The following is a 13,367-nucleotide window of genomic DNA, read 5'->3' as shown; positions in this document are numbered from 1 at the left end:
CCTTATGTGTTCTCTTCCATGCAGCAAGGAGACACCTCAGTAAGGGTCCTCTGCTGCTCAGCCCTTGCATGGTGCCAGCAGGAAGCTGCTGAGATGAGTGCAATGCTCCTGTGCAGATCTGACTTATGAGTGGCATCTCTGTACTCTTATTCAGTGCCTGCATGCAGGAGAAAGGTCAAGTGAAAGCCTTCATGAAGCAAGACAGAAGTAGAGTCTCCAGCAGTTTGAAACCATGAATGCCCTGAATCAGAAGATGCACCAAATTATAGAATCATAGAATCTTGGTAGGTTGGAAAAGATCTCCAAGATCATCCAGTCCAGCTGTTTACCTCCCACTAATATGTCCTACTAAACCACATCCCTCAGTACAACATCAAAATGTTTCTTAAACACCTCCAGGGCTGGTGACCCCACCACCTCCCTGGGCAAACAGTTCCAACACCTTTCTGAGAAGTTTCTTCCACCACTCGTTCAGAGAAGTTTCTCCTAATATCCAAGTTGAATTTCTCCTGGTGCAACTTCAGGCCATTCCCTAAGAAGGTTCACACCACTTTGATGATAGAGAACCTGGTGGGATCCAGCATAGAATTTCACTGCTGACTGCTGCTAGATGAGAATGGGGTGAAGATGACCTTCTTACTGTTCAGTCAAACCACTGCATTTCAGCAGCAGTTGAGCATAGAAACAGTGAGAACTGAATCTGGAGGCTTTCACTGCAGACAAACTACTTTCAGCTACAGCTAAAGCTATCAGTCCTAGAAGGTGATGGCTCTGTGTAGCCCTGACTGAGATCACGTTCCCTGCTCAGTCAGTAATTGCCAGGCAGGCGGCTTGTGACAGCTACCATCCAAAGCCTCTAAATCCACATTGTGAGCATTTCCAGCCACACTCTGTCCTTTGATTCCAGCAGCTGGAGTCATCTGAAACAAAGCAATCTATGTTTTCCCTTCCTCTAATGTCACGGTGACCAGTCTCCAAAGGACAGCATCCCATCTGTGCATGGCTCCTTGGTGAGGTAGAAGGTAGATGATGCCTCTTCTGTCCCCAGCTGAGCCAGCACTTACTTCCATGAACATTCTTCTTCCATATTGCATTTTTATTCACCGACATAAACCAGCAATAGGAATGTGACCAAGGCAGAAGCTCCAGGGAGCTATAGCCCAGTCCCAGAGCCTTCCAAAAGTTTCACTGGAAGAGTAACTTGCCCTTCTTTCCTCCATCTTCCTCATCCTTTTCCTGCCTTGGTGCAGATGGCAGTGCTGGGCTGAGGTCTGTGCTGAGCAAACTGAGATGTGCTTGCTGTCTTTAGTCAAACAACAGGGACTGCAGCTGGGATCTGCTGAAGGTAGAATGGCCTCCCCCACTCTGTGAGCTTCGATGCCCTCTAGGGAGGGTAAGACACTGGTTATCAGAGGCAGACTATTGTGAAGAAAGTGTCTCACTTAGAATCATAGAATCATTAAGACTGGAATAGGCCTCTGGGATCACCTAGTCCAATCACCAACCCATCACCACCACTTGACCTACTAGAATGAGAGGGAAAACTAAAAAGTTGCTGAAACATCCAAGGAGGAACCTTAATAGTAAGTACAATTTTGAAAGCTTAACCTTTTATTTTCCTGGCAATGTATTCATCATTGCAACCTGGTATTTGTTCTTCCTTTAACCTAGCTCTAGGCCTTGTGTGACCCAACCATGGCAAGCTTCCCTCCCACAGGCACAGCATATCATGACACAATGTGCTTGCAGAGCTGTGCAGAGCCACTTATTTCCTCCATAAACACCAAAGTGTCTGGTGGTGCTGCTATTTAGCATTATGGGGTAATGGGTGTCGGGAGGAGGAGAAATGTTTCCCAGTAATGGGTAGAGAGCAGGAAAATACATCCAGTAAGTGTATAAATCGACTCACTGGTGTAAGGGAGCACGAGCAGCACTCTCACACCAAGGGCATGAGGTTTGCCTGCCTCTCTGGACAAGCAAGGGCCTCTCCTGCAAGAGCTTCTCAGACCACACACCTTCTAAGTAGGACAGAGATGATCATCACTCTCCATCTCATGGCTCCATTATTGGACAGACCAGCACTCCCATTTACACCACCCCAGGAACAACATTTGGACGTGAGGCTGGAACTGGGGAAGCCCCAAGATAGACTATTCTCAGAACTGCTTTCTCACTTCCCAGTCCTATCAGAGGTCCCCATGGTGCTCCATGTAGGACTTCACTTGCCTTGCTGTGTGCTGCCCGCAGTTCCTCATGCTGGAAGTGCTCCCTAGTTTTAATTAAGGATTTGAAGACCCAAGTCAGTAAGAAAGAGGAGAAAATGCTAAGAACAGCTAATTTCTTAAACTGCTCTCTGGCACCTTTTAAAACTTACCTCATGTAGCAAATTAAAAATGCTAATAGATAGCCTATAAAAAAAAAAATCCTTTCTTCTCCATAATTTTAGTGAGCCGAATGGCTCTGTGCATCAATTAGCTATGGAAAATGAGATTTTGTCCATTGGGAAAGGACCAGGTTGAAGGCACAAACTCACAGGCTGGCTTCTGAAGTGCTTCACTCTCCAAAATGCTTTTAGCAAAGCCATGTGGGGCCATGCTGAGCTGCTCCTTTCACTTGTATAGCCCTTACAGACTTATTACTCCTCCTTACCTTTTGTCCCAGGGTAGACTGTGAGTCTGGTCATTCAAATGGGAATGGAGACTTGGAGCAAGAATGGTCCCTTGTCGTATTTGAGAGAGCTTGGTCTCATCTGGGTACTGCTGTAACAGTAGTAATTAATACAAAATGAGAGCTGACACATAGGCACAACACTTCCATCGCCTCAAGTTGTCTTTGGAGAGATGCTATCTGTTGTGTTCTACTACTCGCAAGCAGCGCTTATTGCTGCAGGGACTTCAGCTTGTGTTAAGCTGGTATCACAGCAGCTTTACAAAATTAGAGAGCAATTGAGTTTTGAAGGTTTTGCAGATCCCAGGGGCAAGGGTTGGGAAAATCACTTCAGCCACTGTCCATCAGGTTTGCAGGTAGAAAATAGAAAAAAAACTTTTTACCCAGAGGATGGTGAGGCGCTGTCACAGCTGCTCAGAGGGCTATGGTGCCCCATCCCTGGAAGTGCTCAAGGCTGGGTTCGATAGGGCCTTGGGCAGCCTGAGCTTGTGGGACAACCAGCCCATGGCAGAGGTTGGGTTTGGGTGGGCTTTAAGGTCCCTTCCAATGTAAGACATTCTGTGATTCACTGCAGTCAGAGATTTGAGTGCTAGACTCCCACTGGTGAAACAAGCACTCTACTCAATCAATTCAGAGAGCCTTGAAGGAAGGATTGAGAATAATGAATGGTTTACCCAAAGCAGGGCAGACATAAGAACAGAAATGGATTTGGACACCATCTGCAGATCATGCCTTGTGTACCCACATAGCATTCAAGTGAAGCAGATGAGAGACGGATTTTGAGTCCCCAACTCACAACTGACTGCCCAGACATCAGAATGACTGTGAAACATGAAAATATCCATGGTCACTGGATCTTCCAGGATACACATCAGTAGTATGTGATTGGTCCTGGAGCAAGAAGGCAGACTACACTATTACTACTCAACAAAAGCTTATTCCCCTCTCATGTTAATGTTTACATCCTTTTCAGTCTTGTCTCCCAGTTGTCTTCTCCGAGAAATAACCAGTTGTCATGTATGTCTTGGAAACCCTGGACCAAGATAAGTGCTCTGTTAAATACATTGCACAGCGTATTGATTTTATGGGTCAGGTGGTGAACCTTGGAGGCAAAGAGTCCAGGGAGCCTGAAGGAGGTCATGGACAGCATCACAGTCACACAATTTGGATCATATCCAGCGGCTCTGCACTTAAAAGCTTTCAGGCAACTAAAAGTAGCCTTGGACAACCAGGAAGGTTTGAATACTAACTCTGGAGCATGGTTAATGAAGCTTCTGGGTTTGATGTATTTCAGCCATGTCGTGCGTTCCTTCTCCTTCCACCCTCCCATCACTGCAAGAGAGTGGATGGGGAAGAATGAGAAGATTACAAGTGGAAGTTTCCACTTTCCCTCTGAAATCCTCTTGACTTTCGAGTCCCTTGAGGACTGTGCAAGTTCATGGCAAAGCAGACCTGTCCAAATGAGCAGTGACACTTTGGTAATTGCACAGGGCAGGAGAGCTGCTGCAGGAGGCAGCAGGCAGGAGGAGGTGGATTCCCACATGCCCTGATCCTGACATCATTGCTTTCAGGGAGTGTAGAAATAAGGCAACACTGGTGACCCTGGGGATGCAGTGGATTTTCTGAGCTGTTGAAAGCTGTTGTGGCCAAGGAGCCCCTCTGTGACAGCACAAAGCAGCGTTCACATCAGGTGCCCTGACAGGGTGTAGTCAGACTCGCAGGCACTGGGCTCTAGGATACAGCGAAAGATACGATGAAGTTATCCAGACTCAAGTTGTTGAATGTTTCTTCTCCTGGCTGACAGACAGTGTTAACCTCCTACCTCAATGGGCTTTGCAGCTTCGTAGCAAAGATGTGTCAGGCTCACCAGTAGCCGTTACATACATAGATGCATAAGAACTAGAGAAGGGCAAGTCTACGGCTCCACATGTACCCAGGAGGAAAGGGGAAAAAACACACAGGTCTGAAGGACCCTGATGGTCGGCATGGCAGCAAATGATGTCCAGATGGTGACGGCATTTGCCAGCACTGATGAGCAACACAACATGCAGGCGAGTCATTACTCTCAGGTGATGGTTGGAAACATTGTGAAAGCAATGCCTTTTGGGTGGGTTGTGAAGATTCACCTTCACCCTTGATGTCTCTCCAGTTCCCCAGCAGGAGGTGAACACTCTATGACCATACCATACTTGGGAAGCTAGCAGCCACAGGTGAACCAGCATGAAACCAAAGTACTCAGGGCTATAAGCTTTTTATCTTATACAAACATGAAGTTCACTTTAATACAAAGGAGAGAAAAATGAGATTTATATCTTCCATGTTATGCTGGCTTGGGATATAAACTTAATTAGAAAGACTGAAATGTCATCATCTCCTAGAGGAGTGAGCATTTTTTCCACACCCTGAGCATCTTTCTCAGTTTCAGAGCATTTGCTGGCCAAATAGATGTGATTTGCTATTTCTTAAAGTACAACGTCTCACTGTAAAGAGTGTGGAACTGACCCCGTGGATAATACTGAGCTCATTCTGTGCTCTGTTTAGGGAAAATTCTTGACCCATCCTAGCCTGACCTGGATCGTGTATGGACACGAGTGTGTTTTGCAGCCATGAAAAGCCCTGGGAGGAGGGCTGCAGGCATAGCATCTCTGAGCCATGTAGCTCCCGGCTGTGGCAGCAGCTGCTGGCAAGCAGAAAGCATATGGAGGTACATAGGTCAGTGCCTCCTGGAGCCTGTCTTAGCTGCGCAGATCACGAGCTGAGCAGAGCTGCAGTGACAAGCAATGATCTTGTGCTAGTAGACACTGACATCTCCAAGGGGCTGTGAATTTTGTAAGCGATTATTTAATCTAGGACGTGATGCATAATCTGACCTGTACATCTTTCTAATGCAATATGCAGCGCTCATACTTGCAGGACTTCAGGGATATGGTTACCAAAAAGGGGCCTGATGCCTACAGCACAGTGATGAAGCTGTGTACCTGAGGTTGTTCTTGGGAAGTGTATCAGTATACATCTCTTCCTTGAGGGTGCAAACAGCCTTAAAACTTCTTCCATCTTCCATGGGACAGGAGCCAAGTTCTGACTGTTCCAATGGAGAAGACAAGTCATGACAGTGCATCTGACAGCATCATCTCCTGTTTTCCATTCTATTTTCTGTTCCATTCTATGAAACTTCTCTCACAGCATGGGCAGGGTGTGTTCAGGATGGAAACTTGGGAAGAATGGTCATGTGAGAGTAGTGTCCAAGATGGAAAGCATAGATAAAGTGCAAAGCAGGGGATGGGTCCACTTACAGAAGGTGAAACATGCATTAGAAGATCAGGGAGGAGGTGGCCCTGAGAAATGAGCTTAGAGGTGTCTGACACAAGTCTGCCTTATTGCTTTGCTAAGCCCAGATACTGGCATTCATGCAGCTTGGAAAGAAGGCTGGACACATATCTATGTGAACATAAAGGCATGATCTAGACATGGCCATGCAAGGAGAAGCTGTTTCCAGAGGTATAGCCAAAGTGCTTTGGAGGGAATCATAAAATCAAAGTACCATAGAATGGCTTGTGTTGGAATGCACCTTAAAGACTGTTCTGTTCTAACACCCAGGAAGGCTTGGAGGTTTCTTCTAATGCTGTGACCGAGTCAGAATGAGCCCTAAACCTTGTGCCCAGCAGCAGTGACATCTGTGCCCAAGCATGGCCCACAAAACACACACTCCTTCCAGCTGAACCCCATTAAATCATCAATTTCTCAGTTTCCCTTAATTACTGAGATCAATGACTACATAGCCCTGCTTTCCTTCATACATTTCCTGCTTCTTCTGAATGTGGAGCAGCTAATTGCAGTTCACTGCTCATCCTAATGTTTCCTCTCTCGCTTACTTTCTCTCTCTTCTGTAATTTACTGGCATTTCCTCAGCACATTTAGGCCATGTTGGCAGCTGGATTCTGCGATAAGGTTGTTTTGACATCTAGTGATTGTTGGTCGATAACATTTCTATCCCATAATGAATAGAGGACGGGGACAGCGAGAGGAAGAGCGAGGAAGGAGTGATCTTCAACAGTTAGGAGATGAGATCATTATCTCCTGGAAATATGGGAAAGGCAAAGTGAGAGGAGAGAAGCGAGGCTGTCTTCACAGCTGAGAACAACCTAATAATCGCCTTTCACAAGGAAGGGATGGCTCAGTACAAACATGGGGACCCTGGGTACTTTCTGCATTCCTGGCTCCAACCACAGCAATTGGATCAGACTGTAGGGATGGGGCCAGGCAGGGGATATACAGGTCTGACTCTCCCTCTAGCTAGAGATATTGATTGCTATTGGATCTACCCATATGCTCTTTGGTGCTGGTGTGGTATCAGCCCACTATGGGGATCCCAGAGTGAGGAGGGTAATGAGAATCTTCACCTATGTGGGAGCCTTTGCCTTTCCCTCTCATCCAGCTGATAGAGTTTAAAGTCCATCTGCAATGACGGACTTCAGCTTGCGAAGTCCTGCCTTGCTGGTTTGCTCATTGCAGGCAGAGGCAGCAGGCTTCTCATGCCTAGTTGCTATCCAAGCAAATAAGGCCTGTTAAATTCAGGATTTGTATGAAGAACAAACTGCACCAGACCTGAGATGGCAAGGCTTTACTCCCTCCACTGCCCATGTGGACTTAGTGTTTGCCTTGGCTCTAGGACCTCTGTGCCATTCTCTGTTTCCAAGATGGACAGGCTTTGAATAAACACCTGGATGGAAATGCTGTCTCTAATGACAAAGCCAAGCTATTTAGCACACACACTGTTGGGTAGGCTGGTGATCATAGGCAAGACAAGCACTCGGTATGGACTTTCATCACTCTTAGTCCTCCCCAGGCTGAGAAGTGATGATGCTTCACAGTCAGGGCCATTTTTCTGGTCAGCAGCTGTCCAGTTCCTGCCTGGCACACCAGAGCTCTAATCTGCCACTTTCCAGCACAGAATCACAGAATCACCAAGGTTGGAAAAGACCTAAAAGATCATCCAGTCCAACCGTTCACCTATTGCCAATAGCTCCTACTAAAACATGTCCAGATATCAAAGCTGATTTTGCCTTCCTGTCCTCATGCTTGTGACACGGGTCTCACTGTGTGAGCATTCCTGGGTTCTGATCCATGCCTTCAGCAACAGGCAGCAGTAAGCTCAACTGGTCAGGGCAGTGCCACCATCCTGGGCATTGCAAACTGATGCTCATATGGAGCAACAGGCGGTGAGACAGCACAGTGTTGCTGGCTCTGCGCCCAGGTGGAATAAATCAGAGATCCACAGCACGCAGGGACTCAACAGGCAGCTGGGCAACTGCCCATCACTCTCCAACAGCATTGCAGCCTTTTGTAGCCATAAAATCAGTGACAGAGTTCACAAAGAAAGGACTGCTCATTGCTGAGGAAGTCCCAGCACAGCTGAGAGGATGTGCTGGGAAGGCAGTGCTATGCATTTGTGCTGTTGTATCTGTCTGAGGTGGACACTGCTGGCTGCTGTCAGGGGCTTCTGTGAGCCTCAGTGCAGCTGTCCTTATCACCTGCCCTTTGACATTGCTTCTGTCTCTGTTGGCTGTAGAGAGGTTTGAAAGCCATGGCACGGTCTTGTTAAAGAGCTAAGATGAAATGTAGACAGGATGGAGCTGAACTCAGATTTCTGCCACTTGCTTCAGGTTTTCCTGGATTTGAGTCTGAGTGGTGCTTACCCCTGCTTCTTCCCAAGCCCTGTCCACAGAGCTTTTCCCACAAGGACAGGCAGCAAGGGGCAGAAACAGCTTTTCCTCCCAAATTTGCCTTCTGTCTCCTGTCACCAGTGAGAGTTTTGGAGAGAAGCACAACAGACAGGGTGCATATGGCCATGCCCTCCCTGCTCCCAAGCCTCTCGGGTGGTGTTTTTGCCCTTAATAGCTCTCGATGGGATTCTCTTTTTCCCTCTAATTTGTTTAGTCATTTGTGGAAGCAGTCAGAACTCTTGTATCTATCAGATCTGTTGGCATCAAGATCTGCAATTTGAACACTTACTGAGAAAACAAAAAGCACCCTTTTGTACCTGGTGAATTCCCTGGGTGCTTCTTTGCCCTTGCACTGTAAGAAACAGCAGAGAGAAATACTTCATTTGCTACCTCCTTTAACCTGTCAGGCTTTTCCCAGTGTCTCCATTCAGCTTTTTTCCTCAGCTGCAGAACCCTAACTGATTTCGTCACTTGGTGTTCAGTGTTGTTCGCTAGCTCTGATCAGTTCTGTCACCTCTCCCTGCGCTGTTTCCAGCTCTGTGCCTTATCTGAGCAAGGGGCTGAGGCCGCAAGCAGAATGGGATATGTGGCTTCAGCCAGTGAATGTGCACAGCCATCACTTGCCATGCTCTCCCCCCAGAAGCACATCTTTCTGCTTGCTTCCTTGACTGCTAATGAGCAGGAATATGAAGGGTTTTTTGTGGTTTTTTTTTTTTGTACACCTGTCTGCAGCAGCTCCACTTTGCAAGGTTGAAGGCATGTTCTTGGCACATCTCTACTGGATAGAGCTGTGTGGGATTTTTCCCAGGTGCGTTGCCTTGCTCTTGCACGAGGTCTTGTGGAGACAATGTGCTGTTCCTTGCAGCCTTCATAACAGAGTCAAGTCACAGTATGGAAACAATAACCTAACTCTGCCTCAGGGCTTCTGAACCCCAAATCAGGAAGGGCAAAGCCGGACTAGTCTTGCTTTAGGTTGGTGAAATATTAATGACTCTGCTGCTTCTTGAGCTGTATTTTAACAATGTTTTAATACACACTCCTCAACTCAGCAGCTGTCTCTCTGGAAGATAAATCCTGTGCTTCCTCACCAACCCTTACTTCCTCATCCTCCTTCATCAGCACATTCTACATTCCTCTTCTTCCTCCCACTGCTTGTAATTTGGTCCCTCATTCCTTGGGTCAAGAAAAGAGTACATTCTGCACATTCTCACCTAACACCTTGGATAAAATTAATGAGATTTTGGGCTGAGAGGACTCAGGAAGGGATATTTTATCTGATGCTGAGAAACACAACTGCATGCCTCAGACTAATGAAGAATTACTCGTTAAGAACCAGAGATCTAGAAGAAGAGTTGCTGGATATTCTGTTCAGTTGTTAATATCATTCAACTACTAAAAACTCCCAATTTCTGCAGCTTAAAAAAGAATTGCAACATCTCAAAAATGGGATAAGTTTGCTCTTGACTATTTTAGTAATACATTGCCAAGCTTTCCTCCACAAGCAGGAAGCTAAAGGCTTTACCCTGGACACTAAAATAAAACAAGGTGACACACCTGGGAAGGAGGGCTTAAGAAAAGGCAACATCACTAAATGGAGTGACTGAATGGCCAGAAGTGTGCATTGTCCTTCCATTTGAACAGCCTGTGGGGCAGCAAGAAGAAAGGCAGGGGACAATGGTGCCTGGGGAAGGAGGTTTCTGGAGGTGGTAATGGGAAGGATACTACAGGGGACGACACATCTGATTTGTGCATCCTCATCGGCTAGGAGAATGAGCTCGAAGGCATTTCTTCGCTGTCCTCCCAGCAGAGGGAACTGTCGGTCCTAGCTGGAGACAGCTCACCTTCAGTCCTTGCAGATCTCCAGGGCACATGGAGCGGGGGGTGCTGCAGGCTGTCCTGGGGCACTGAGCCCTGAACTGTGTGATGAAGGAGTGAGAGGTGTTTGAAAACACAGGTCGCTGTTGAGTGCTGTAAATAAGAACCCATACAGCAGAAGCCAAGCGTTTTCTGGCCACAGGTAGGAAAGCAGCAGTTCCTGCTTCTAAGTGACTCTGTGCACCAAGGCACCTCTCCTCTCTTCCACATCCTGTTAGAAAAGCAAAGGTAGAATGGATGCTCCAACTCTCCTCTGACACAAACACTGCCTGGGTTTGGTATCTCATGCCCAAAGGCAAAGTGAATTTTGGCCCTCTTCCTACCATCCATGCTCCTAATATAACTTCATTTTTCTTTAGGAGGTTCTAGAAAAATGTATAAACAACACCAAAACCTGGTATGTATAGCAGAGAAGCTGCGTGTAAGGCAGCAAAATTAAGCACACCAGATTTGCTATTGCCTAAGCACTTTATTTCTGTCCCTTCCCACTTCTACATGACAGCACAGATTTACTATTATTTATAGATCCCCGTATCTCATTCCATGCAGCACAAAGAGGACCAATTAAAGCTACGCAGATAACAACAAATTCCCCTTTTCCCACTTCTTGTCTGCTCAGTCCTGTAGCTGGAGGAAGGCTCTTTGAGGGCAGCTCTTTTAGGGCAGCTGTGGTGCAGTGCTGCTGTGGCTGTGTGAGCAACCACAGCCTGCTGCGCTTGTGGCAGTGTTAACACACCAGTGGTCTGCAGATCTCCCTGATGCCCAGCTGCCATGCTGGTTGTGCCCAGTCCTTCCCAACCCACCTCCCTGTATTTTTGGCATTGCTATCCTTCAGTCCACCTATCCACACATCCCTGGCATTTGTTTTCTGGTCCCAGCAATACAGGGTTCCCTACGTGGATGTCTTGTAATGCATGTCACACCTAGGAGAGGAAGAGTCAGCTAGGCAATTAGGGCTGGTTCGTTAGCATTCATTAGGCACATATCATTACTGGAACTGTGGGACATCTGGGCTCTGACAGACTGTGACACTTACCATTTCTGCCAGCAATTCCCTTTCCTTCTTTGTCTTCCCAGATTCTTACAAGTGTTTCTCCTCTTCTGACCACCTCCCCTCTGACATAGGACTCTGCTGTTGACAAAGCCTGACATTTCCATTGGAGATGCAGAAGAGCCATAGCCTCACTACCTGCCTCCCTCCTGAAAACCAGCCCTCTGACAGTGTCCACCAGAACATTTCTACCTTTATCTTCCCAAAAGAAGAGGAACAGACTGCACCCCACACAGTACACAGCCCAGTCCATCAATACAATGGCACCGGTAAATTTGTTCTCTGTTCTTTCCCAGCATTCCTTCCCTTTCATTTTGCAGTTTCTACCACCACAGTTCACCAAGTCAGTGTTGCATGGAGCAGTCCATGGTCACAAAAGTTTTAATTAGGATAAAGGAAGGGAAACCTTTTCAATGTTCTTCCAGCAGGCTGATGGGGCAGTGGGAGGGACTCTTCATTAACGCTGCCACATTAAGCACACAAGTGCACAGTGCAGAATGTCACGGAATTATATGATCATAGCATTGTTTGAGTTGGAAGGAACCTTTAAAGGTCTTCTGGTCCAGCTACCCTGCAATAAGCAGGGACACCTACAGCTCCATCAGGTACTCAGAGCCCCTCATCCTGACCTTGAGTGCCTCCAGGGATGGGGCATCTACCACCTCTCTGGGCGACCTGTTCCAATACCTCACTATCCTGATCACAGAAAACATCTTCCATGCATTCAGTCTAAATCTCCCCTCCTTCAGTTTAGAACCATTTCCCTTTGTCCTGTCACAACAGACCCTACTAAAGAGTCTGTCCCCTTCTTTCCTACAGCCCATAGATACAGCTCAGTTTACAGAAGGGCTGTGGGGAACTGGCTGCCCAAAATGTCCACACTGAAAGATGAGCATAAGGGCACTTTAGATGTCCATGGCAACCAACAAGTTAATAAAGGAGAGACAAAGTCCTGCCTAAATATATCCACCGTGCATCATGGCCAAGTGATGTCTGCAGCAGGTCATTCTGGTCCTGGCCTGACCTAGTCGCAGGGACACAAATAGCCATCTCTAAGTTTTGATGTGGAAAATATTACTAATTACAATAATAATAATAATAATAATAATAATAATAATGAAAAAGAAAAAAAAGGAAAAAAGAAAGAAAAGCAAAACATCTGTAGTCAGCAGCATCTGTTACTCTTGCTTATTCGGGGCATCATGCTCGGAAACTTTAAAACCAGAAGATATTTTTAGTTTGAAAAAAAAAAAAAAAAATTAGAAGCATAGTTTTAAAATTAAAAAGCTTTTATTTTCTTCCCCATGGCTCTCCTGCAGCCTGGGAGAAGTTCTCTGAATGCCCATCCAAGGAGCTGAGCTCAGTAAGGGAGCAGGGTGGTTGTCCCATCCCTCTGCATCCAGGCTGAGCTTCCTCCTCCAAAATCTAGGGGGGCTGCCATGAATTGTCAGCCCTTCTAATGTCACGTGAGTTAGCACCAACGTGTTGTTAATTAGCACTGGGCTGGGCAGAGGCAGCATGAAGAAAACTGGTCCCTCCTGCCTCTTGCTTCATCTTGTCTTAGCAGCCCCACAGCATGCACATGTCTTGCTCTCCACCTCCTGCCCCATCACAGCCAGCACGTCTTTGGGGCTGGAGGTTCACTTGCCTGAAGATAGTTCTGGCTGTGTTCTGCTTATCAGTTCAATGCCTTCAGCATCTGGGCTGGGCTGACTGGGAAATGGTAAGGATTTTCTAAAGGGCAGAAGAATTAGTTTAGGTTTTGCTCATGAATATTTTCAAGATTCTTTTTGATTATTACAATTTTTATTTATTAATTTATTTAGTGGATGTTAAAATTACCCTGGGGCTTGCCTGGTTGCTTTCTTTTTTTTTTTATCTTGAGTTTTTTGCAGCTTTTAATTGGGAACCTGAAAGATTGTGAAGGAAGTGAAAATCTTTGTCTGGAGTTCTGGGTCTGCAAGTAAGGAAAGCCTAGGGAGCTGGCAATGAGCTCTAAGCATCTCTGTAATTCTGCACCATACTCCACGGGCAACTTGCTTCCAGGACAT

The 13,367-nt window shown here is 46.6% G+C and overlaps 1 long non-coding RNA gene across 1 annotated transcript; it reads left to right on the top strand.

Moving 5' to 3' along the window:
• Positions 1-4,391: 4,391 nt before the first annotated feature.
• On the top strand, positions 4,392-4,970 carry LOC116652517 (uncharacterized). The gene is made up of 2 exons (XR_004305618.2): positions 4,392-4,736; positions 4,817-4,970. It is a non-coding gene; the product is annotated as an uncharacterized LOC116652517 (long non-coding RNA).
• Positions 4,971-13,367: the final 8,397 nt, after the last annotated feature.

This window comes from Coturnix japonica, chromosome Z (assembly GCF_054131305.1).
Source record: "Coturnix japonica strain WE chromosome Z, WE-NBRP24, whole genome shotgun sequence".
Classification (NCBI taxonomy): domain Eukaryota; kingdom Metazoa; phylum Chordata; class Aves; order Galliformes; family Phasianidae; genus Coturnix; species Coturnix japonica.
This window is presented reverse-complemented; position numbering and strand designations above follow the sequence as displayed.